The sequence below is a fragment of the Macaca mulatta genome, chromosome 13, assembly GCF_049350105.2.
Source record: "Macaca mulatta isolate MMU2019108-1 chromosome 13, T2T-MMU8v2.0, whole genome shotgun sequence".
Taxonomy (NCBI): domain Eukaryota; kingdom Metazoa; phylum Chordata; class Mammalia; order Primates; family Cercopithecidae; genus Macaca; species Macaca mulatta.
The window spans coordinates 117,346,695-117,372,827 of NC_133418.1; the positions used below are offsets into that span (position 1 = coordinate 117,346,695).

Genomic DNA, 26,133 nt, shown 5'->3' on the forward strand with positions numbered 1-26,133 from the left:
GACGATGTCAGTGGAGGGAGGGCTCACCCACCCAAGGTGACAGTCACTGTTCAGGGAGGAGGTGGTACTTGAGCTGCACATTGAAGGATGAGTTCCGAAGATGGAGATGGGTATTGATGCACCCAAACATGAGTATTGCCTTTCAAATCTTTGGCTTGAAGAGCTCAGCATTTGTTCTTCTGGTGCTGCCATTATCTCCGCATGAAATGATTTTCAAAGGTCAGATAAGCCACTCAGGATGATCCTTCTCTTGTTTGTGGTCACTGTTTATGTAACTCTGCAGATTCCCATTCAAATGAGATCTCAGCCCAGGGCCCAATACAGTTGAATAAATTTGTACTAAATATGGTAGCAAATAAAACGAACTACAAACACGCACATACTGAGAGAGAGAGAAAGAGGGAGAGTGAGAGGGAAGTATTTCCCTGGGTGGTGATTTTGCAGTCACCAAAGGGACGCTCTGACCAGATGTTTGCCGTTAATATTTGCCTGGCCTTAGTTTGGTTTGTCTAGATCCTCCTGATATGGGCTGTAACATGTCGGGGAATATTGGTCCAAATCTCACCCCATACTACCTTTGCCCAGATTAACAGGCTGACCTGGACTGAATTAAATTGCTGTGGCACACCCCACAGGAAGGCTGGGTATCAGGTAGACTGAGGTAAGTAACCATGTGGTGCCCAGTATATACTACTGTTACCAGGTCAGAGCACATGAATGGTGGTCCCAGGACAAGCAGCAGCTGAACAAAACATGACCTCACTGGTTGGAAAGCACGTTTACAAAGGTAAGTGCTCATCACACAGTAAATACATCAGTTATACCATAGACATTAGAGATTTAAAACAACACCAAGTCCCTGAGGCTTCATAGAGGAATGGTTCTTACATAGTCTAGAGGTCTGGCCAAGTTTTGGACCAAGGTAATTTTTTCCTTTTCTTTTCTTTTCTTCCTTCTTTTCTCTTCTTTTCTTCCCTTTCTCTTTCCCTTTCCCTTCCTTTCCTTTCCTTTCTTTCTTCCTTCCTTCCTTCCCTCCTTCCTTCCCTCCTTCCTTCCCCTTTCCTTCCCTCCCTCCTTCCTTTCCTTTTCCTTCTTTCCTTCCTTCCTTCTTTCCTTCCTTCCTTCCTTCCTCCATTCCTTATTTCTTCCTCCCTCCCTCCCTCTCTTTCTCCCTTTCTTTCTTCCTCTCCCTCTCTCTCTCTCTCTTTCTTTCTCATTTTTGTCAACTGATTTTAACTAGAAACATTTTTATTTTGGATTTTATCATTTTAGCTTATTCAATCACTCATGCTTCCTTTTTATTTTTGAAATTATGATATAATTTACATACAGTAAAATTCATCTTTTTACAGTTCTGTGAATTTTGACAAGCACATACAGTTTTATAACTACTGTTACAATCAAGATAAAAAATAACTTCATCACCCCCCAAAATTAACCCTGGCTCCTTCTGTTATCAACTCGTCTCCATTCCCTTGACCATAGATGTGTCTTCTGTCTCTGTGGTTCTGTTTTTGCGAGAATGTCATGTAAAGGTTATGATACGCAAGTAACTTTTCAGATCTGGCTTTTTACAATTAGCATAATGCATTTGAGATTCACCCGTGTTGTGTGCATTAATAGTTTGTTTCTTTTCATTATTCACAGTATTTTGTATTAGTCTGTTCTCATGCTGCTAATAAAGACATACTTAAGACTGGATAATTTACAAAGGAAAGAGATTTAATTGACTCACAGTTCCACATGGCTAAGCAGGCTTCACAATCATGGTAGAAGGTGAATGATGAGCAAAGTCACGTCTTACACAGTGGCAGGTAAGAGAGCTCGTACAGGGGAACTCCCATTTATAGAATCCTTAGGATCTCGTGAGACTTATTCACTGCCAAGAGAACAGTCTGGGGACAACCACCCCCATGATGCAATTATCTGCACCTGGCTCTGCCCTTGTAATAATGGGGATTATTAAAATTCAAGGTGAGATTTGGGTGGGGACACAGCCAAACTGTATCATATTTCAAATGCATAGATGTCTTGTACTTTGTTTGTCCACTTCCTACTTGAGGGAATTTAGGTTGTTTCTAGTTTTTTATGGATATGAATAAAGCCTATATAAACATTCTATACAGGTTTTTGCGTAAATGTAGGTTTTTACCACTTGTGTAGCTATCGAAGAGTGAAAACTGCTGGGTTACTGTATAGTAAGTGTCTATTCAACTTTAGAAGAAATTGTAAACTGTTTTCCCAAGTTGGTACACCGTTTCAAATTCCCACCAGCATTGCATGACAGTTTCAGTTGGTCTTCATCCTTGCTGACTCCTTACTGTTAGGTTTTGTTTGTTTATTCCTTTTTTTTTGTAGTTGTACTTCTTATGTATTCTAATAGGCATATAGTGCTGTGTCATTGTGGTTTAATTTGCAGTCCCCTAATGACTAAAGATATTCAGCATATTTTTATTTGCTAATTTCCATCTATCTTTGTTGGTGAAATGTCTGTTCAAAACTTTTGTTCATTTATAAACTGGGTTATGTTACTATTTTTGAGACTTGAGAGAGAGAGAGAGAGAGATAGTGAGGGGCTTACCATTTTATTCTCCTAACAGTGTCCTGTGAAGAGCAGATATTCTTAATTTTGGTCACATTGAAATAATCAGTCCTTCTTTTCATAGATCTTGATTTTGATGTTGTATCTAAAATATTCATACCTTACTGAAGGTCACAAATATTTTTCTCCTATTATTTCGTTCAGAGTTCTATAGTTTACATGTAGGCCTATTACCCATTTAATCAATTTTTATCAGGTGCAAGGTATACACTGAGATTCATTCAATTTCACATGGATATGAAATTATTCTGGCAACATTTGTTGAAAAGATTGTTTTTATTCCATTGAATTACCTTTGCATATTTCTCAAAACCCAGTTAACTATGTGGCTACATCTGTCCCATTTATCTACATGTCTATTCTTTCTCCATTGCCATACTGTCTTCACTACTGTAACTTCATAGTTAAAGTTTAGTAGGAGTCAATATTTAGAAATACAAATGCCTTTTGTATATTGCCCTTGTATCATTTGACATTGCCAAAGTTACTAATTAGTACTAGGAACTATTTTGCACATTTTTTGACATTTGCTACATAGACAATCATGTAATATACAAATAGAGGTTATTTTACGATTTTATCTCTAAGACGTATGCTTATTTTCCTTTACTTTTTGCAATGTGTAAGATCTCTGCTGTGATATTAAATAGAAGAGTTAAGAGCAGAAAGAAAAATCATTCAATACATCACCACTAATTGTAATATTAGTTGTAGCTTTTTATAGATGCCATTTATCAGGTTAAGGATGTGTCCTTTATAGCTAGTCTGTTGAGGCTTTTACCATGAGTTGATACTAAGTTTTGCCAACATATTTTTCTACATCTATTGAGATGAATCTATGTTTTGCCTTATTTAGTCTTTCATATGATGAATTATACTGATTGGTTTTTCTGCTGTTGTCCCAGTCTTGCATTCCTAAACTGAGCCTGCCCGATATTTTCTCTATAAGGTTGGATTTGAATTGCTAATGTTTTGTTGAAATATTTTTGTGCCTGTGGGCTTGAGTACTATTGATCTCTAGTTAGTTTTTTCTTAATGTCTTTTCTTACTTTGATATCAAGGTTATACTGTAAATAAGTTGTGTTGAGAAGTGTTCCTTCCTCTTCTGCTTTTATATGCAAATTTGTGTATAATTTATATTTATTCTTTGTCTTTGGTAGAAATTGCTAGGGGAGGCATCTCCACTTGGATTTTTCTGTGTTGGAGAACTTTTTACTTTGGGGTTTCAAGGGGAGGCTTTAAATAATATGCAATTCCTTTGATAGACATTAGACTATTCAATTTTCTATTTTTTCTTGAGTGAGGTTTGGTAGCTTTTATTTTTCAAGGAATTTTTCCATTTTATTTAAATTGAAATAACAAGCAATTATATCTGATTATTTTAATATTTATTAGAATCTGTAGGTCGTGTCCCCTCTTTAAATTCCAAATAGTTGGAAGTTGCATCTTTTTTTTCTGTTAAAAGTTTGGTTAGAAACTTATCAATTTTATTTATAATTTTGAAACACCTGAACATTTTGGTTCATTGGCTTTATTAACTTTCTTTTTGTAAAATTTCATTAATGGCTGCTGTTATTATGCTGTTTCTTTTACTGATTTACTTTTTAATTTGCTCTAACATTTTTAGTTTCTTAGGGCACAAGTTTAGATTATTAATACGAAATCATTCTTTTCAATTGTAAGTATATGATGCTATAAATTTCCCTTTAAACAACGCTTTCGTTTCAGCATTGACATTCTAATTTCAATATATTGCATTTTTATTTTCATTAAAATCAAATTTTTAAAATTTCTCATGTGATTTTTTTGAGCCGTGGATGATTTAGAATTTTATTATTTAATTTCATTTTGTGGATTCTGTATTTTTCTGTTATTGATTTGTAGCTCAACTTTGTTGTGTTCTAAAAGTACATTTTGTAAAATTTTAATTTTTAAAATGCTTTTAGGTTTATTTTATGGCCTGGAATATCTTCTATCTTGTTGAGTGCCCACGTGTATTTGAAAAGAATGTATATAGGGCTGTTTTGGATAGAGTATTTTATAAATGTCAATTAAGTTGGATTGTTCAAAAGTGTTTTACAGGTCTGTTATAAACCTAGTATTCATATATACATATTTTTTCCATAACTTTGTTAAATGAATTTTGAAGCTATCTTGTTATAGATACATATAGTGCTATTATGGTCTCTTGGAGAATTGACTAATATATTGCTACACAATATTTTTCCTTTTCTCTAATATGCCTTTCTTTGAATTCTAATACTTCTCTAGCAGTAGTATAGCTATGCAAGCTTTCTTTTGATCAGTGTTTAGATGAAATATCACTGGTTTTTCCTATTTAAATAATTAATAATATCTAACATAATTTTAATTAAACATTTATTTTGAGATAATTGTGGGTTTTCAAGCAGTTGTAAGAAGTAATATGAGGAGATCTATGCACCCTTTACCAAATTTCCCTAAATGATAACATCCTGCACATATAGTACACTATCACAACCAGGAAGTGACATTGACGTGATTCAGTAATCTTATTGCATTTTTATTTTCGTTAAAATCAAATTTTTGAAATTTCTTATGTGATTTTTTTTGACCTGTGGATGATTTAGAATTTTATTATTTAATTTCATTTTGTGGATTCTGTATTTTTCTGTTATTGACTTGTAGCTCAACTTTGTTGTGTTTCTGTTTTGCTTGTATTCATTAGTGTGTGTATATTTAGCTCTATAAATTAATTTCATCACATTTGTAGTACATGAATTTATCACTAAAGTCAAGGTACGGAACAGCTCCCTCCTCCACTAATTCCACAAGTTACCCTTTTATAACCATATTCATATCCCCCAGTTCCTAACCCTTGGCATCTACTATTCTGTTTCTTATTTCTATAATTATTTTATTTTGAGAACTTTATCTAAATTGAATCATAAATGGTGTAATTTTTGAGAGCTTTCTTCACTCAGCAAAATTTTGTAGAGATTGAGTCTGGTTGTTGTATGTACCAATGGTTCATTCTTTATTGCTGAGTAGTATTCTATAACATAAATATACCACAGTTTGCTTAACCCTTCATTCATTGAAGGACATTTTGGCTGTTTCCAGTTGTGGTTGTTGTGAATAAAGTTGTCATGGAAATTAATATACAACTTTTCATGTAAATATATTTTTTCATTTCTCTATGGTAAGTGTTCAAAAGTACAATTGCCAGTCACATGGTGATTCCAGGTTTAGTTTCTTCAAGAAAATGCCAAAGTGAGGCTGACAGCAGTGGCTCACACCTGTATTCCCAGCACTTTATTTCTGGGTTCTCTAATCTTGGTTTCCTAATATTTTGTTGATGATGTTTGCATCTGTGTTCATCAGGGATATTGTTTTGTAGCTTTCTTTTTCTGTTATGACCTTGTCTGGTTTTGGTATCAGGGGGATGCTGGCTTTGTAGAATGAGTTAGGGTGTCCCATTGAACTATGTGTCGATTTTTGTACCAGTACCATGCTGTTTCAGTTACTATAGCTTTGTAGTATAATTTGAAGTCAAGAAATCTGATGCCTCCAGGTTTTTTCTTTTGCTTAGAATTGCTTTGTCTATTCAGGCTGTTTTTTTTTTTTTTTTGGTTCCATATGACTTTTTCAATTTTTTTTTTTAATTCTGTGGAAAGTGACATTGGTAGTTTGATAGGGTTTACATTCAATCTGTAGATTGCTTTGGGCAATATGGCCATTTTAATAATATTATTCTTCTAATCCATGAGCATGGGATGTTTTCCCATTTGTTTGTGTCATCTATGATTACTTTCATTACAATTTTATAGTTCTCCTTATAAAGATATTTGTCATCCTTGGTTAAATATATTCCTTAAGTACTTTATTTTTATAGTTATTGTCAATGGGATTGCCTTCTTGATTTGGTCTTCTGCTAGACAATTATTGGTGTATAGAAATGCTACCAATTTCTGTACATTGATTTTGTATCTGAAACTTTACTGAATTCATTTTTTCAAAACTAAGATTGTTTTTGGTGAAGGCTTTAAGATTACCATAAGTGAACAGGGATAATTTGATTTCCTCTTTTCCAGTTTTGTTGTCTTTTATTTTACTCTCTTGCCTGATTGTTCTGGCAGAGACTTCCAGGACTATTTTGAGTAAGAGTGGTGAAAGTGGGCATTCTTGCTTTGTTCCAGTTCTTTGAGGGAATGCTTCATGCCAGTTTTTTGAAAATTTTTATCATGAAGGGATGCTGAATTTGATCAAAAGCTTTTTCTGTGTCTATTGAGATAATCATATAGTTTTTATCCTTAATTCTGTTTATGTGATATATCACTTTATTGATTTGCATATATTGAAACATTCTTGAATCTATGGGATGAATCCCATCTGATCAAGGTGAATTCTAATCTTTTTGGTGTGATGTTGGATTTGATTTGCTAGCATTTTATTGAGGATTTTTTTGTCTGTGTTCATCAGAGATATTGTTCTATAGTTTTCTTTGTTGTGTTGTGTCAGCTGGTTTTAGTGTCAGGATGATACTGACCTCATGGAATGAGTTGGGGTGAATTGCCTCCTCTTCAATTTTTAAAAATAGTTTTAGGAGGATTGGTATTCGTTCTTCATTGTGTGTTTGGTAGAACTTGACTGTGAATGCACTTGGACCTGGGCTTTTTTTTTTTTTTTTTTTTTTTAGGGGGAAGGGAGGAAATTTTCTATTACTGATTCAATCTCATCACTCATTATTGATCTTTTCAAGAGTTTTATTTCTATCTGGTGCAATATCAGGAAGTTGTATGTTTACAGGAATTTATCCATTTCCTCTAAATTTTCTAGTTTTTGTTGTTTTTGTTTTTGAGACAGGGTCTCACTCTGTCATCCAGGCTGGAGTGCAGTGGCATGATCTTGGCTCACTGCAGCCTCCTCCTCTGGCACTGAAGCAGTCCTCCCACCTCATTCTCCCAAGTAGCTGAGGCTACTTGGCACATATCACCACACAGCTAATTTTTTTTTTTCCATAGAGATAGGGTTTAGTCATGTTGCACAGGCTGGTGTTAAACTCCTGTGCTCAAGCTATTTGCCTGCCTTTGCCTCCCAGAGTGCTGGGATTACAGCCACTGCATGCAGCTTCTGATAATTTTTTCTATTTCTGTGTTATCATTTGCAATGTCTCCTTTTGCATTTCTAATTGTGTTTATTTGCATTTTCTCTCTTCTTTTTTTACAATTAGTGTAGCTAGTGGTTTATCAGTTTTGTTTATCTTATGGAATAATTGATTTTTGTTTTGTTAATTTCCTGGGTTTTTTGTTTTGTGTGTGTGTGTGTGTGTCTTTATTTCATTTAGTTCTGCTCTGATCTTTATTATTTCTTTTCTTCTGCTAACTTTGGTTTTGGTTTGTTCTTGTTTTTCTAGTTCCTTGAGGTGTGATGTTACATTGCTAATTTGTGATCTTTCTACCTTTTTTTGATGTATGAACTTAATGCTGTAAACTTCCCTCTTAGTGCTGCTTATATTTTATCCCACAGGTTTTAGTATGTTGTGTTTTCATTTTCAGTCACTTCAAATGTTTTGTAATTTCTGTTTTAATTTCTTCATTTACCTACTGATCATTCAGGATCATAATGTTGAATTTCCATGTATTTGTATAGTTTCCAAAGTTACTCTTGGTATTGATTTCTAGCTTTGTTCCACTGAATTCTAAGAAGATATGTGATATGATTTTGATTTTTTTGAATTTGTTAAGAATTGCTTTGTGCTGTAACATGTGGTCTGTCTATGAGAATGTTCCATGTGCTGATGAAAAGAATGAATATTCTGTAATTATTATGTAGAATGTTCTGTAAATGTTTGTTAAGTCCATTTGTTCTAAAGTCCAATGTAAATCCAATATTTATTCATTAATTCTCTGTTTTACTGATCTGTCTAGTGCTGTGAGTAGGGTGTTGAAATATCCCAATATTATTGTATTGCTGTCTATCTCTTTAGGCATACTGATACTTGTTTTGTGAATTAGGGTGCTCCCATTTGGATGCATATATATTTAGGATTGTTATATCCTCTTGCTAAATGATCCCTTTATCATTACACAATTATCTTCTTTGTTTTCTTTTTTTTAGTGTTTGTGATATAAAATCTGTTTTATCTGATATATAAAGAGCTACTCCTGCTCACTTTTGATTTCTATATATATGGAATATCTTCTCTCATCCCTTGACTTTCAATCTATATGTGTCTTTATGGGTAAGGTGATTTTACTTGTAGGCAACATGTTTGTATATAATTGGATGATGTTTAATTTTACAGGTAAAAGGAAAGTCATAGAAGGGTGCTGAATTCAGTGTGTCAGAATAAGAGGATGGCAGGGAAGAGAGAACAAGAACATGATTCATCAAATTGTGTGCCTGTGGTTGCATGTGTGCATGAGTGTACATGTGCCTGAATGTGTCTGTGTGTGTGCACATTTGTGTCGTCAGTAAAATCCAGCTGCTCAGGGGCAGCCATAGAGAAAGCAGATATTTGAATTTCACAAGGGTTTGAATTAGGCCTTTTGCAGTTGTGTTATAATGAAAGCTTAGGGAATCTGAAGGTGTATCAATACTCTAAGCTGGAGAAAGAGAGAAGTGAGAATATGAGGATATTTACACTCCTATCTACAATGTATGAAAATGTGAATTTCTTATGCTCCCTTCAGATGTTGCCATGAATCTATTATATAACTTGTTTTTCCCACTTATTGACCTTTTGATTTCTTTTTTTATCTATCAACCTTTCCTATCTTCTCAATATTTTTCTAATTATGTTTGTGTCTTTAAAACAAATTTTAAGAACTTACATATTTTAGCGATACAAAACTTTGTCACATATGTTACACATATTTTCTCTGTAGATTACTCTTTGACTAAGTTTCTGTCATGTTTGATTTATAGAAGTTTGAATGTTTAAATATTGGTCATTATTTGTTCAGTAGCTTTAAGCTTTCCTATTGTACTTAGGAAGACCTCCTCCACAAATGCTTTAAAATAATCTCATACTACTTTGAACAAGCTTGCATTTTTTGAACACTTTACTTTTTGTAATTTATGTATGCTGTAAAGTAGTGATCAAACTTATTTTTTCTCCAAATGTTTGCTCAATTTTCTCAACATAATTTGGGAGAAACCCAGTTTTTTTCTTACATATTTGCAATACCAAATGCACTATGGATTAAATTTCATGCATTCTTGGATATATTTATCATTCTTATGTTTTGTTCTTCTGGGATAGCCATATTTTGTTATAATAGTAACTTCTTAGAATGTTTTAATATCTGATAAGACAAAACCACCTCAATTATGCAAAGATTTCACATTGTTCTTGGCAATCCTCACACATTTATTCTTCAATATAAACTTTATATTCAATTTGTCCACTTCCCAAATATGCCCCTGTTAAGTGCATGACAGAAATATTACTGAGTTTAATTATTTATTTTGGAGGATTGACATTTTAACTAGGACAGGGCTTGTGATTCTTAATTGTATTCTTAATATTTTTCCATAAAATACAGTTTATTGCACATGGAACTTACATATTTTTGCATTTAGCATTATGGATTTTGTAGTTATGTCATTGTATGGATGAAGTCCATTAGTTATTGTTTCATTTCATTCTCTGACAATTAATAGATGTTACTACAAACCTCCTGTATCCTGCTACATATGAAAACTATCAGTTCTATTTTAATTTAAGCTCTTTTATTTTCTAAATATATAAAAATATCTGCAAGTAAGGATAATATCTCTATTTTAGATATACCACTAATTTTATTTTTTAAAATTATATCACATAGTCCCTATAAAACCATTTTAAATAACTGATATCCTTGTATTTTTTTCTTGATTGTAGTAAAACATGTTTTAAGCAATTATTCTTTTAATGTAATACTTGCTCCTGGTTTTTGATAAATACTTTTACCCCGTGCTTATATTTTCTTTGTTTTTATTAGACTTTTCATTAAAAAATAATATCTACTTTTACTCATTGTTGCGTTGGCTTTTTGGTTTCCTCTGTTTTCTAGTGGAATAATCTCAGTTTCAGTCTTTATTAATTCTTACGTACTTTCCTTTGGTGTGTTTTTCTCTGCTTCTTTTACTTCTGGTGTTGGTGTGTGTTCATTCTCACACTCTCCTTTAATTCAGATGCTCTGATGACGGGCAGGAGATGCCGGCTCAGTCTGGAGACACCCCTCCTCCTTCTTACCACAAATCTGGGGAAATCTTTCATCAAGGAAGACTTTCTGTCAGAATCTTTCATTTTTCACAAAAAGAAGGAATGCTTTTCTCTGACCTTGGTAGAGCATATTGATCTTTCTTCAGTCGATAACACAAAATGTCTGCACTTCTGGTCCTCCCAGATGACAGTCATTTGAGTGGTCTGGCAGGAGGTCTTACCACAAGGCCATCTGAGACAACTTGGATCTGAAAGGAATGAGCTAAGAATTCTGTAAACTATTTACTTTGCAGGATTTTCTAGTTTTTATTATTATTATTATTATCTGATTTTATTTATTTATTTATTTATTTATTTATTTATTTATTTTTGTGATGGAGTCTCGCTCTGTCACCCAGGCTGGAATACAGTTGCACAATCTCGGCTCACTGCAACCTCCGCTTCCTGGGTTCAAGTGACTCTCCTGTCTCAGCCCCCTGAGTAGTAGGGATTACAGGTGCATGCCACCACACCTGGCTGATTTTTGTACTTTTAGTGGAGGCAGGGTTTCATCATGTTGGCCTGGCTGGTCTTGAACTCCTGACTTCAAGTGATCACCTGCCTTGGCCTCCCAAAATGTTGGGATTACAGGCCTGAGCCACTGCACCCAGCCTTATATGCATGGGGGTTTTTTTTCCCATAAATTAAGTAAAATTTTTAAAAAGCTACATACCTGGGACCAATATCTTTTGCTGTCTCTACAGCCATCAGCCCCAGCACCAGGATTTTCTTAAAGAATTACTATGAACTTAAACTCTCTACTGGCTTACCCTGGAAGCCAGTTTGAAAAAACAAGTCCATAAAATTTCTCTGCATTTGTAAAGTATGATTAGTGAAGACTTGTTCTATCATATTCCAAATGTCACATACATAAAGGTTTTTAGGTATTTATCTCAGAACTTTGAGGCTGGAAATGATTTTGCTCTCCTATGAAATGTAATGAATTCCATTATTAAACAGTGAATGCTGTGTCATTTATGCTCTGTCATTCATAGCATTCATAGAATGACACAGCATGTGTTATGGTTGGTAGGAAGCTCAATACTCTATTTCTGTATCATCTTTTTCTCTCCTTGCTCTTTTCTTCTTTTTCTTTCTCTTTCTCTTTCTCTTTCTCAGCCTCTATGGGTTTTAATCCTACTTGTTCTTTAATTGTAAGTTGCTTTTGTGAAAATAAGGCAGATATAATCAAGTCAGAACATGTATAAATATGGAATAAAAACAAAGAAAAGTAACTTCAATATTTATAAGCCAAAGGAAAAAGAACTGTTTTCTTTTTCTTACCTACCTACAGTAATTTTTGGGCTTCCAAGACTTGGAATCAATCTGAAAAATAAAACAAAACAATAACAACAACAACAACAAACCAAGGCTCTTCTATAGAAGAATCATTTCCTGGCACTGCACTCCATCTCTCTATTTGTGAGAGGGTAACAAGTTGATATTAACTCTTTAATCCTGGGGTTATATGCCAGAAATAATAGAAGAAGGGCTTTCTATATATCTCTTTCCATACTTGATGTGGAAAGTTCAAGACCCAGAAACAAGTAGAATTGTATTTTATTGTAACCTATTTTTGATGATATTCCAGGCTTCTTTCTACACATAGCTTTCAATGTTTACTCTAACAAAAAATAAGCAGTAACCAAAAGCCTTAAACATTTCTTTCAAATACTCCTAGACACAGATGCCAAGCACAGAGAACCTATATGATCATCTCTTACATTTTCTAGAAACCCATGAGTCCTTTTGCCCAGAGGTCAAGTCTAAAATGCAAATTCAGTCCTGAGAGTTTCCTTATCTGGGCTTTCTTCTATCATGGCTCCCTCAGGAAGGAGGGAAGAGGGAAGTAGGCCTGCGTGACTCCAGAGGCAGGGCACAGTATCTGTTTCAATGCTGGCCAGCTCTTGGCTCCTTTATTCTGGGCTCTGAGGTAGGTCACAGGACAGCCTGCCATACCTGGGCTCAGGTGGAGCTCCCGATTGCTTTAAGGAGTCCCTTCATGGGTTGCGCAACTCTATGCCTTCCTCCAGGGAGACCCAGGCTCTGTGGGGAGATTACACACACATTAGGCTCATCATTTTGATAAGAGAATGCCTAATTCAAACAACCCCCAAGAATGATTACACATGTTTATAAGTGTCCTGAGCTCTGCAGTGTTTCCAGGCTTAGGGTTCCCAGGGCGACACTGTATCTACTGCTTTCACTTTCTTCTGCAAAAGAAAACACGATGCAATGGGGATAATGTTATTTAACTCTTTTCTGGTGCATTTTTTAAATTCATATAGATATTTCTAGCCCTGAGTTTCACCACTCATGGAATAAATGGCATTCACTAATTTAGGAGAGGAGCAGAGATAACCTAAAACAAAAGATTCATTGAAAGGTAGGCTTTGTTCCAAAAACCCGGGTAAAAGAGTGGTTCTAAACTCCAAAAATGTTTCTTCACATATCAAGGACAGTGCTATGAAATGCAAGCTAAGAAAATCTTTCCCATGAAAAGGGAAAGAAATTAAAAGTGTGTGCAATAGGTGAGAATTCTTAGATGTAGAATACGCAGGACTCCATAAGAATGGACAAGATTCCTCAACCGAAGCAAGAAGGGTTGTGATTCAACATTGTGTTTGCTGTGCAGTTGAAACACATAGAACACTAGAAGCAACCTCATCTTGTGGGTGAAGGAGGCCTGCATCCTCCAGGCACAAATGGAAAAAGTAAAAGTAGAAACATTACAAAGAAACCATAGCCTACTTTAATCCATACGTCTCTTTCTGTGGTTTGGAGCCATTTTGCTTCCCGTTCTTCATCTGTCTTGCCCTAAAGCTGGAGAAAGGGAGCCCTATTGAAGCTGTGTAGTAGTTATCATTTGTGCAATGCTTTGAAATGCTGAAAAGCCCTATACACCACCCAGCATCTGTTATTCTGTTTTCCCTTGCCCTGTGAGATGCAGCTAAGCAGGGCACCTCAACCTTCCCATGACGTCTTCCAGTGCTGTTTTTATTAGTTCTTTAAAAAAGTTATGCCATAGAGTAAAAAACAATTCAAAATGATAAGAATTTTTAGGAGTAATATTAGTTTTCAAGGCTGCTGTAAAAAAGTACCTCCAGCAGAGTGACTTAAAACAGCACAAATTTATTGTCTCACAGTTCTGGAGACTGGAAGTCCGAAATCAAGGTGTTGGCAGGGCTGGTTCCGTCTGAAGACTGTGAGGAAGAATCTGTCCCAAGCCTCTTCTGAGCTCCTGGTGGTTTCCTGGCAATCCTTAGTGTTCCTTGGCTTGTGGAAGCCTCAACCTGATCTCAGCCTTCATTTTCACATGCCATCCTCCCTCAGTGTGTGTGTGTGCGTGTGCACACGCACGCGTACGCACGAGCGTGCATGCATGTGTATCTAGTACAGAGTTTTTCTTTTCTTAAGGACACTGATTATGTTGGACTAGGGGTCCACCCTACTCCAGTATGACCTCATTTTAACGAATTACATCTGCAATGATCCTGTTCTGGTCGCAATCAGAAGCTATGAGGCCAGGACTTCAGTTTATGCATTGGGAGGGAATGCAATTCCACCCATAATAGTTGTTTTATCTATTTTCAACTTTAATATAGAAGAGTACAAGAAAATAGAAGTAAAAGAAATTTGGTGGGTTCTGATTTTACAGAAACATTGGAAAGTCTACACAACTTACAAATTTGTTTGGCTTCCGGCCTATCCATAAGAATGAATTCACCCATTCACCCTTCTCCTCTTCTTCAGACATCCTGTGGCTCATTAATGTCAGGCTTTCTTGGGGCTTCTAGAAGCAGACCCCTGCTCTGTCCTGTGCACAATGCCGCTCCAAACGTGCTCCACCGAAAGGTCTCTGGTTTTCACATTTTATATACTTGTTTTTCTTGCTTTAATTCTTGAAGTTTCGTTTTTCCCATGCAAATATGAAAACACATTTTTTTTAAAAAAAGGTATTTTCTCCCTCTCAGCAGCAGAAGTTTGAAAACGAAGATTTATTTTGCATCTTTGACAGACGGATCTATTGAAATTTATCTTTTTTAAAAAGGCATATTCTCTCTTTTTTGCAGTAGGAGCCAATAAACAAAGTAGTGGGCCCCTAATTTACATAAAAATTAATAAGAAACTTTATCTGAGACACAGATGCTTTATTGCCTGACTTAACATGTCACAAAAGTCAGAGTAGAAGTATTGAGCACTGAAAATGCAAGAACTTTTTGAAAAGCTGTGGTCTCCAAATTAAGGCTTCCAGAAGAAATATTAAAAGTCTGCTCACTTTCATAGCTTTATTCTCAGATATATATTTGTAAATAAATCTCAGAAGGCAAGTCCAATTTATCATCAAAGCATTTCTTATGTGCCAATTTGAGGAGCATCAAATATTTATTACATGCTCCCCTGGAGATGACAATTTATACAAAATAAATAAATATTTTCTGATTTAAGGAAGTGCAAATTTTATGTGTGTTAAAACTTGTATAGATAACCTCCAAATCAAGGGCGTGAGATCCAAATGTGTTCAAAAGAAGCACATAACCACTCTTATTGTGACCAAAGTAAACTTCAAGGAATACCTGGATTGTATTAAAAACAAAAACAAAGCTCAAGCAATAATGAAATCTGAACATAGCAGAGGGAAGGAATTGGGAGACCAGGAGATACGATGTATGATTCTACTTCGGTGGCCTCCAGTGGTCCTAGCACTTCTCTTTTCCGAGCCTCTTCAAAATTAAAACAATAGAGGGATGACCGTATTTCAGCTCATCCTAAGTTTACAGCTAGTTGTGTGGTGAGGCTGGCTCTGATTTTTAACTTATTTTGGTCTTTTAAATTAACTAACATACCATTTAAAAAATACTTTTTCTATGTAGAACCAAAATTTTGTTAAGAATTAGATTCAGTGATTTTCTTGAAACTTTGCTGATTCACTCTTAAGGATATTTCTTATACATAAGACATTACAGTTTAAGAGGAAATACATTTACCAAATGAATTTTTAGTTTTGTCTGGCTCCTAAATATGTGAATAGCAGTTTCAGATTTCTAATGAATGCCATGCCCAGTCGGATTTGTCTAGGGGCAAAATCCCTTAAGATGCCCCTTGCTGTAAACCTCTCAAAAAGAAAATCTCATCACGAGTCAAAAGTAATGGGTCCAAGGGGTGTTGTGATTCCCCTAAATTCTCAGGTCAGCAGCATTCTCATTTCTGACTTTTTCACTTCGGTCAGCTGGAATCTACAGTAAAGAGGCTGGCAATTCTTTTATCTCCGTCTTACCAAATAGGTAGCTTTGGAAACTACTTCCCCACTTGAGTATTGCAAAAGCCTCCCTAATTGATAAATCTTCCAAGTTCATCTCCAAACAGATAGCACAATGCTTGCATCAGCACTTTGCCTGGCATTTGAACTCCTCATTACTGACTTAAAAACAGGAGGATCAGGAAAAGGGAAAACAGATTCCGAAACGCAGAGCCTGATAAAACACCACTGGGGGAAATTAAAGTAGAAGTGAGAGAACAATAGCTCTTTTGTCCTTCATCACCTCCTCATAATGTGAAAAGGAAAATGCAAGCGTTTACATGAGAAACGATCCCCTGGGGTAACCCCCTTGACAAAGCTTGTGAGATTCAAAACAGAAAGTCAGTTCCAATCAGCTTCCCTGAGATATTTCCATTTTCTCCCCTCTGAAGGTAACAGTCTTCATTTTTCAGTCTGCAAATAGTAAGTTCTAAATACATGCTGGATGAAGGGAAGTGCACTTGAAAAATGTATACAGAAATTAATAGTTTGGAACGATCTCCGGTAGATTTTGAGTAATATTGCAATAGTATATGAAAAAATAGATTTAAAAATTCTCTTTAAATGAAATACATGTAAAAGAAATTAGCACTAGGGGCTATAAGGGAAGCTGAAGCATTCTGTGGATTGCATTTGTCTTTCAATCCACTTTGTCCTCTATATGAAACATGGCATAAAGACATCTGCCGATATTTTAAAGGCTTCTGCTGGTGCCTGAATTATATTTTTAAATGAGACCCTAAAGCTGCATTCTAATGCATTACTTTCATTTAGTAAAGTGTGCATCCAGCCTCATTCTACTCCCTCAGCATCCTTTATTTAATCAGTCTGAGAGCGGCACAGAACATCTCCATCTCCACATGCGTCTCTGCCAGATACTGCTGACTTTTACATTTAACCTTTCTGGCAACACATGACCTACTTGAAGGAAAGGAAATAGACATACAACCGAGCAGGAGATGGAGGAGGGGGAGAAACATTCCTTTAGATAATCAGTGAGACATATGTAAATCTGACTCTTTGCACCTGATGTGATGCATGTCATTGGAGTTGCCATAATAAACAACTTTAGAATTCCTTTGTAAGATAAGAGCACTGTGATTTCTATATTTGACACACAATTTAAGCTTGGTTAAGAAAGTCGATCTGCTATTTGTTTTTGTTTGTTTGTTTTTTGAGACAGAGTCTCACTCTGTCTCCCAGGCTGGAGTGCAGTGGCGCAACCTCAGCTCACTGCAAGCTCCGCCTCCCGGGTTCACGCTATTCTCCTGCCTCAGCCTCCTGAGTAGCCGGGACTACAGGCGCCCGCCACCATGCCCGGCTAATTTTTTGTATTTTTAGTAGAGATGGGGTTTCACCCTGTTAGCCAGGATCGTCTCGATCTCCTGACCTTGTGATCTGCCCGCCTCGGCCTCCCAAAGTGCTGGGATTACAGGCGCGAGCCATTGCACGCGGCCATTTGTTATTTTTAGAAAATAAAAATACTGCATTTACTGTGATGGCAGTGGTTGTGATGAACACATCGGGTTCCTTTGGAACCTGCATGAACCAAACGATATAGTTGGTTCAGAGTGTAAAACATCATGGAGTAGTGGATTTGAACTCAGGAGGACTCTGCTACTATCACAAGATTTTCACTGTTCATCTGGTGACATGGAACAGTGGGGAGTGCATGGGCAGTGGGACCCAGAAGGATTGGATTCCAGTCCAGTTGTGCAGCTAGTTATTGAATGTGGGGCCTTAGAAGTGGCTGGAGGCTCACTGAGTCTCAGCTCTTCCCCTAACTGTAAAATCTATATAGTAGAGATTTCAGCTCCATCATAGACTTCTGTAAGAATTAAGCGAAATTGTGATTCAAAAGCACCTGACAGAGTAAGTAAGTATCAGAGAAATGTTAGATCTTGACCTAGTCAGGCTAATTCAGTGTATGCTAAAGTAACACATGACCTCATTCTTCCATAATAAGCAGCAGATGAGTTTATTCCTTCCTGATGCTCTTTGTGCTAAAAGGGTTGTCAGCAGGTGCTGAGGGAGATGAAGACAAGCCACCTCTGTCTGGTACATGCATTTGTCCCTGTAGCAGGGAAAAATGAGCAAATTGCCTAAGAGTTTTCTACCACTTCAGACCAGAAATGATGCGCGTTAGTTTTGCTCACATTTTATAGGAAAGCTATAGTCACTGGGCCCCGCCTAACATTCAGGAGCTCCGGATGTGTAGGGAAGAAGATGGGATATTTGGTGAGCATCCTCTCTCAGATATAGTTGTCTCTTCCCCACTAAAGACACTTTTTCAGGCACTCAACAATATTTTAAAGATCACCTAAAAATCAAAACAAATTATGGTTAATAAATAATGCACAGCATTTGTCATAGTTTGGGCGTTATTGGCACGTTTTCCTAGCGATCTATCAACAAATAACAAATTTGACTAAATTGTCACCATCATTTCAGCCAAAAGTAAAGAAATATTATCTCCTCCTCACCTACAAAACAACTTAATTTTTACTATTTTGGCAACTCAATGGATAACAGAAATCTGAGTTTCATTCGTTTTTTTAAATTATCGTATTTTACTTTTTTTTTTTTTTTTTTAGACAGAGTCTCACTCTGTGGCCCAGGCTGGAGTGCAGTGGTGCAATCTTGGCTCACTGCAACCTCCGCCTCCCAGGTTCAAGCGATTCTTCTGCCTCAGTCTCCCAAGTAGCGAAGACTACAGGCGCACTCCACCACGCCTGACTAATTTTTGTATGTGTAGTAGAGACGGGGTTTCACCATGTTGGCCAGCCTGGTCTCCAACTCTTGACTTCGTGATCCACCCGACTCGGCCTCCCAAAGTGCTGGGATTACAGGCATGAGCCACTATGCCCGGCCAGATGTTTTTAAAAATATGAAAAATGTCCTCATAAGGCATTTGCCAATTTTTGGTATTCCAGGGGGGACACGGACCCTATGTTGTGCAGCGTAAAAGTAATCATGTGGTGACCCAGCGACCTCCTGCAGGTGACTTCCTTCTCTCAGGTGGGCTTCACCTCCGCAACTGTAAAATAAGTTGTACTGCCAATTCTCTGGGAACTTTCAGCCCCTGATATCAAACCATTCTATAGAGTTTTTTTTTTTTAAATAACAAAAATTTTTTTAATAAAAATACGTGGAATGTATAATGCCAATAAAATGTCCTCTGCTTTCCACCAAAGGCATTCTATCCTATGGGCACTCAGGAGACAGAGGCCCTGCTTCCTGCCAGGGAAACCATCTCTCTTGATATCTGCAGTGGGTCAAGTGAGAAGCATCGAGATGAAATCACATCCACAGATTTCTTCAAGTGCTGCTGACTAACCAGGCATTATTCTTTACCTTTCATATGTTTGAATATTTCAAGTCAGGTTTTGGCTTCTCCCTAGGATGCTCTTCTCCACTTCAAATACAAATCCATGTTTAAATCATTGAATTTGCCCCAGGAAATTTGAGCATGCATCTTGTCAGCCAAGATTTGACTATTTTTCAGGCCTCCTATTGACTTAAGAGACATGGAGGTAAATAACATGAATCTCTTCCTCGGTGACCACGTTACCTACTCTGAGAAAAACAAATTGGTAAATAAATAAACAATTAGAATACAGCATGATAAATATAAAGATGGGGGGAAGAGTGATACATATTCTTTGAAAACGGGAAATTTGTAACATGCTGGAGCACAAGGACTGCGGTTTATGAACGTTCTGAATGAGAAAATGGATTCACACGGTCTGATTCCTTCATACTCAATCACGTCATTGACACTTGGCCACTTTTCAGGATGTGAAAAGGAATCTTTCAGTGATTAAGCGCATTCCCCTTAAAATCACTATACTGCAGATATGCTGAATCTTTACAGCAAAATATATATCACCAGTGCTCATTTTCCCATGGATAATTGAGAGATTCTCGGGGGAATGTCCTGACTTTCAAGCTGTCTTCTTTTCTTCCTTTGCCAATTTGTGTATTTTCTACCTTATCCCACACCTGATATTACAGATTTCTTTCTTCATTCCGTCACTCTTGCTTCCCCACCTGTTCCCATAGTCCCTCCCCATTCTAGACAAATTTCCTCTTAACGGGTCTCCTCATAGCACCTTGCATTCTAAATATCAATAGGTTGGTCTCTGTCCTGATATTTCAAAGAATCAGGATTGAAAGTTTGAAGCCTTTTCTCTGCTAGGATTGAGCTTTCTAAAACACAAATTCAGTTATTAGGGGCAGGGACTATTGCACCAGACATAATATGTATCCCTGGAATGTAGATCCAGGTGCCAGAAAATTGCAGGCCAGTAGGAAAATGGTGTAATCTGTGATTCCATCTGGCCCATGAATTTCCAGTGGCCTTGCTTATAGATTGTCAGAACTGTTCATTAAGTTTGTTGTGAAACCAAAGGCTTAATATCTGTAATTTAGAGGGTTCAATAGGCAGTTAAATTGAGTGAAACTATTTTTGAATGACTACTCCAGTTTCAGAGAAATAGCCGACATTGCAGCTCAGAAGAGCTGCATTTCCAGGCAGCACCAGGGACTCAAAATTATTTATAGGCCCTTTAGAAAACGGTTTTGCTACACTAAGTTGAGAAACTTTTTCTCTTCTTAAGAAAAAAAAATTAACAAAAGCCACAGTGCTGACAAAAGGATACATTTTTAATGCAAATAAGTTATCAACTACAACCACATAACTTTAAATGGTTCAAGCAGAGCAAAGGTTGATTGTATTTTCTGTTTCTGTCTTTCTCCCTCTCATCTGTGGTTATCTTAAAACGCATTAACTACAGTGAAAATTTGTTTGCATGTAATGGTACGTAGTGAAGGGAGACTGTTTAGTGTTGAATGGGTGGTAAAAAATGGAATTCCGTATAAGGCAGTCCTTTTATACTAGTAATGCATAAGTAATTTCTTACACAGTATATCAATAATGAGGATATTAGCCGCTTCTGAAATAAAAGAAAAGGATAAATGCTTGAGGTGATGGATACCCCATTTACCATGATGTGATTATCACACATTGTATGTGTTTATCAAAATATTCCATGTACCCCAAAAATAGATATACCTACTATGTACACACAAAAATTAAAAATACTATTTTTTTGAAATGTGGCAACAAACCACAGATGGAAATTATGATTTTTATCCTGGTGGTTGACATGAAAAGGCCATGCAGATGTCAGGATGATGACCAACAACAAGTGGACATCAACAAGCACCAAGAGACCTGTCAGAAGGAGGCATGCTGAACAGGAGCCTTCATGGGCCCTGGAGTTACTCAGCTGAGTCTCAAAGTGTTTCAGAACGGCTCCTCCTCTTGAAGCATTTTTACCTTTGCTCCAGGGCACTGTGAACTTAACTTTTAAAGGACTAGGTAAATTATCTGCTCATAGGAAAAGAGCTCTAACCCAGTGTGGCAAACATTACTAATTCATTACCCCAAATCTATTCTCCGTTTCTTCACAGACTCAGCACTGATGTTTCTCAGGGTGGCAATGTGCTGGGATAGGAGAGTAAAAGAACATTTATCGCCCTTTCTTTGCAGCTTGGGTCACGTGGTTACGGCCAAGGAGATGCAAGTGTAAGTCAGCTGGGAATTTCTGGGAAAGTCTGCTTTTCTGCAAAAGATGGCCACCTCTTTTTTGGGTAACTTTCATATTCTTTCTTCCTGGAATGAGGGCTGAGGTTGCAGAGAGAGCATTGCTTTTGTGATCAAGAGGCAATCAGGCAGGCAAAACCATATATTTAAGATGATAAAGCACAAAGCTGGAAAAAGCCTGGGGCATTAATGGTAGTGTGGACTTTCTCGGTGGCTCACGCCTGTAATCCCAGCACTTTGGGAAGCTGAGGTGGGCAGATCACAAGGTCAGGAGATCAAGACCAGCCTGGCTAACATGGTGAAACCCTGTCTCTACTAAAAATACAAAAAATTAGCCGGATGTGGTGACGGGCAGCAGTAGTCCCAGCTACTCAAGGCTGAGGCAGGAGAATGGCGTGAACCCGGGAGGTGGAGGTTGCAGTGAGCCCAGATGGCGCCACCACACTCCAGCCTGGGCGACAGAGAGAGACTCCATTTCAAACAACAACAGCAGCAACAAAAAAACAAACTGTAAAGCCAACACGATAAATTTTGTCTCAGAGGTCCTCAGTTACATTTCAAATTCAAATAACTTCTTAACAATTTTAAGAATATGCAGCTCTTGTGGGACATTTCCACACATAATGGAAGTAAATAATGGAACATGGAAAACAAAATGAGAAACTCCACCAAAACTACTCAATCTGTCAAAGTGCAAGAAATCATTTTTACAAGTGATGAGACATAAATTACCATCTAAAATATAATTATAAAAGAATATTATGATTTTATTTTGATTCATTAGATTTCAATCAGACGTTACTGTTTGGTAAATAATAGTAGAAAAAATGAAGTGAACTAAAACTCTGTCTTGCAGTGAATACTTCTTTGTAATCGTATAAAAAATAAACTTTGGGATATTTTTATGTTTACCAAGTACCTATACAATTTTCTTTTTGCATTATTTTCACTAATGCCTACAGTTTTAGAAATCATTTTCAGTAGTTATCTGATCTTTCCTTTTTTTTTTTTTTTTTTTTTGGTCCATCACCTCCTAATTTGGTTTTCTTTAATTCCTCACCATCATTCAAATGGAAAAAAAAAAAAAAAAAAAAACAAGTAATTAAAAAAGCTTTTTTCTGAGCAACATACTCTCCCAACATTTCCTCAAAGGTCTTACAAGATTATCTTGGTACCAGGACACAAACAAATAAACAAAACACACCTGCAATGCACTGTGGGACTTGCTAGAATATGCTGATAATGATTTCAGATTTTGGAGGAGTGAAGCTTTCTGTGGTTGAGCAAGACCTTTGAGTGAAGGGGTATTCAAACAAGGCTTGTAGGGTGTTAAAAGTAGCCAAAGAGATGAGAGTGTTTTCTAGGCAGAAGAAAGCAGTGTCAGGAAAGAGAGGGCACAGGTTAGATGCGGGTGGATATCCATAAACCACTGATTTGTTTGGAGTGCAGGGTGAGTAGTGAGGAGGAGTAGAGGAGGGTAGGAAAGCTATATTGGACACAGATTAGTAGGGTAGGAAAGCTATATTGGACACAGATTACGATGGACCATGGATAGTAAATTTAGGGGAATAGACTCTGTATGACCTATGTTTTGAATGTCCTGTATATAGTGAGACTGATAAATCACTTAGCTTTCTTACAATGAACACTTAGTCTTCACCCCTCAATACCAATATTTTATTTTTATCTAAAATGAACACAATCTTACTGGGATCACTATTCTACAGACATTTGGGGGTACATGTGAACCATTTGAGGAACCTGAAATCTCACCCCCACCAGTAATGAGACATCCTTCCCCTCTGCCTAGAGTAGACTCATCTGAACCTAGTGAAGAGTCTGGACTTTCACCGTCACCCAGAATTAACCAGGCCACTCCACACGCACTGTGTTGTTAGAGGCTGCATAAGGAAGAGCAATGTGCTTCTCATCCTTCCAGCCAGGGTGGTATCAGCAAGAGGCCAAGTGGAGAGAATAAACCTCCATCCTCACCCAACAGCAACACTGAGTGTCAACTTCACTTCACTGTAATGAGGGAGATCACCTTTCACCAGCCAGAGGACTGTAAGAGGAGGCCCACTGACAGACAAGATTTAAATAAAATTCTAAGTCTCAAACCATAATTCTGCAAATGTCCACACATCAATAAAATATTTATCATACTAAGAACCAAGAAGATCTCAAATTGAATACAAAAAGATAATTATTAGACAGCAAAACCATGATGACACAGATATTAGAATAATCTGATTAGGATTTTAAAACAGCTATTATAAAAATGTTTCAATGATCAAACACACACACAAATAAAAATATAGAGTGTTATCAAATAAATGGAAGACAGGAACTAAATTGAAATTATAGAACTAAAACAAAATGCATTAGCATTAGCCAAAATGAAGAGAAAAACAAAACTCACTGTTTGGGCTCACCAGCGCACTAGGGAAGACAGGAGAAAGTATCAATGAATTTGAATGTAGGACAACACAAATTACCCAACCCAACAACAGAAAAAATACAATAGAGAGAGAGAGAGAGAGCACCTCAGAGATATGTGTGATTATAACAGAAGATCAAATATAACAGAAGATCAAATATTCTTGGAGCAGGTAGAGTAGTCAAAGAAATAATGACTGAAAGCTTTCCAAATTTACAAATAAGCATAAATGTATAAATTCAAGAAGCTGAGCAAATAACAAGATAAACACAAAGAAATCCAAACACATCATCAAAATTAACCTTTGAAAACTAAAGTAAAAAATTAAATAAATAAGAAAGAAAAACATTGAAACTTCTAGTGAGAAATGGCACATTACCTACAGGGTAGAAACAACTTGGTAGATTTTTTTATTTTTATTTTTCAGACGGAGTCTTGCTCTGTCGCCCAGGCTGGAGTGCAGTGGCGTGATCTCGGCTCACTGCAAGCTCCGCCTCCCAGGTTTACACCATTCTCCTGCCTCAGCCTCCAAAGTAGCTGGGACTACATACTCTCCCAACATTTCCTCAAAGGTTTTACAAGATAATCTGGGTACCAGGACACATATAAACAAACAAAAACACCTGCAATGCACCATGGGACTTGCTAGAATATGCTAATAATGACCAGATTTTGGAGGAGGGAAAGCTTTCTGTGGTTGAGCAAGTGCCCACCACGACGCCCGGCTAATTTTTTGTATTTTTAGTAGAGACGGGGTTTCACTGTGATAGCCAGGATGGTCTCCATCTCCTGACCTTGTGATCCACCCACCTTGGCCTCCCAAAGTGCTGGGATTACAAGCGTGAGCCACCGCACCCAGCCCTCAGTAGATTTTCCATCAGAAACTACGGAAACCAAAAGGAAATGGTACTACTGTGTACCCACAAGAGTTATATATATATATATTTTTTTTTACAAAAAAGGTAGGAAGGAAATGGCACGCAATTTCCCAAGTACTGAAAGAACTGTTAACCCATAATTCTATATTAATTGAAAATATCCTTCACGAATTCAGGAAAATCCAAACATTCTCAAAGAATAAGAAAATTTGTCACCAGTATACCTACTCTAAATAATAGTTAAAAGAAGTTCTCTAAATAAAAAGAATATATTAAGAGCAAGAATATTGGAATATCAAAAAGAAAACTAAAACATGGGTAAAGTGTAATAGAATTCCTTTCTCTTCTGCAATTTTCTAACTTATGTATGACTATTGAAGCAATCTATGTAGAGAAAATATTTAAGATCCTTATTATAAATGAGGGAGGGTAAGTGGAGATTAAAGGGGGTAACAGTATTATACTTTGCTCAGACTAGTAAAATTTATATATATATGGTTAAAAGCACTTTAAACAGAGATACAGTTACTGTCACTACAGATAAATTGAAATTTAAAATATATTCAAGAAACCTCCTGGAAGGTAGAAAAACAAAAATGAAGAAATGAAAAAACAAAACAAATTGATCATTTCATTAACTGTAAATGGGCTGAAAACAAAAGACAGAGAATGGCAAAGTAGATTTTTAAAGTCAAACAAAAGATGATCTAACTATATATTTTCTACAAGAAAGTCACTTCAATATAATAATATAGGTAAGTTGAACAAAAAAGCTTAAAATAAGATATACCAGAGAAACATTAATCAAAAGAGTGCAGAGGTGGTTATATCGGTATCAAAAAAAATAGACATCAAAATAAATTACCGTATATAAAGAGGAATGGTTCATAATCACAAAAGGGCCAATCCACCAAGAGGAAAAAAACCTTAATGTGCACGTGCCATACAAAAGCACTGTAAAATAATTTGAGGCAATCAGTAACAGAATTGAAAATAGAAATAGATGAATCCGCAGTTAAAGAATTCAACAACCCTCACTCAATAATTGATAGAACAACTAGACAGAAAATCAGCAAGGA

At 36.5% G+C, this 26,133-nt stretch overlaps 1 long non-coding RNA gene across 1 annotated transcript in view; it reads left to right on the top strand.

Moving 5' to 3' along the window:
* Positions 1-455: 455 nt before the first annotated feature.
* The window catches only part of LOC144333970 (uncharacterized), a 34,999-nt gene continuing 9,321 nt past the window's right edge, over positions 456-26,133 (top strand). Inside the window, exons 1-3 of the long non-coding RNA XR_013403108.1 lie at positions 456-787; positions 1,648-1,814; positions 21,607-21,721. This is a non-coding gene — a long non-coding RNA (uncharacterized LOC144333970). The remainder of the gene's footprint in view (positions 788-1,647; positions 1,815-21,606; positions 21,722-26,133) is intronic.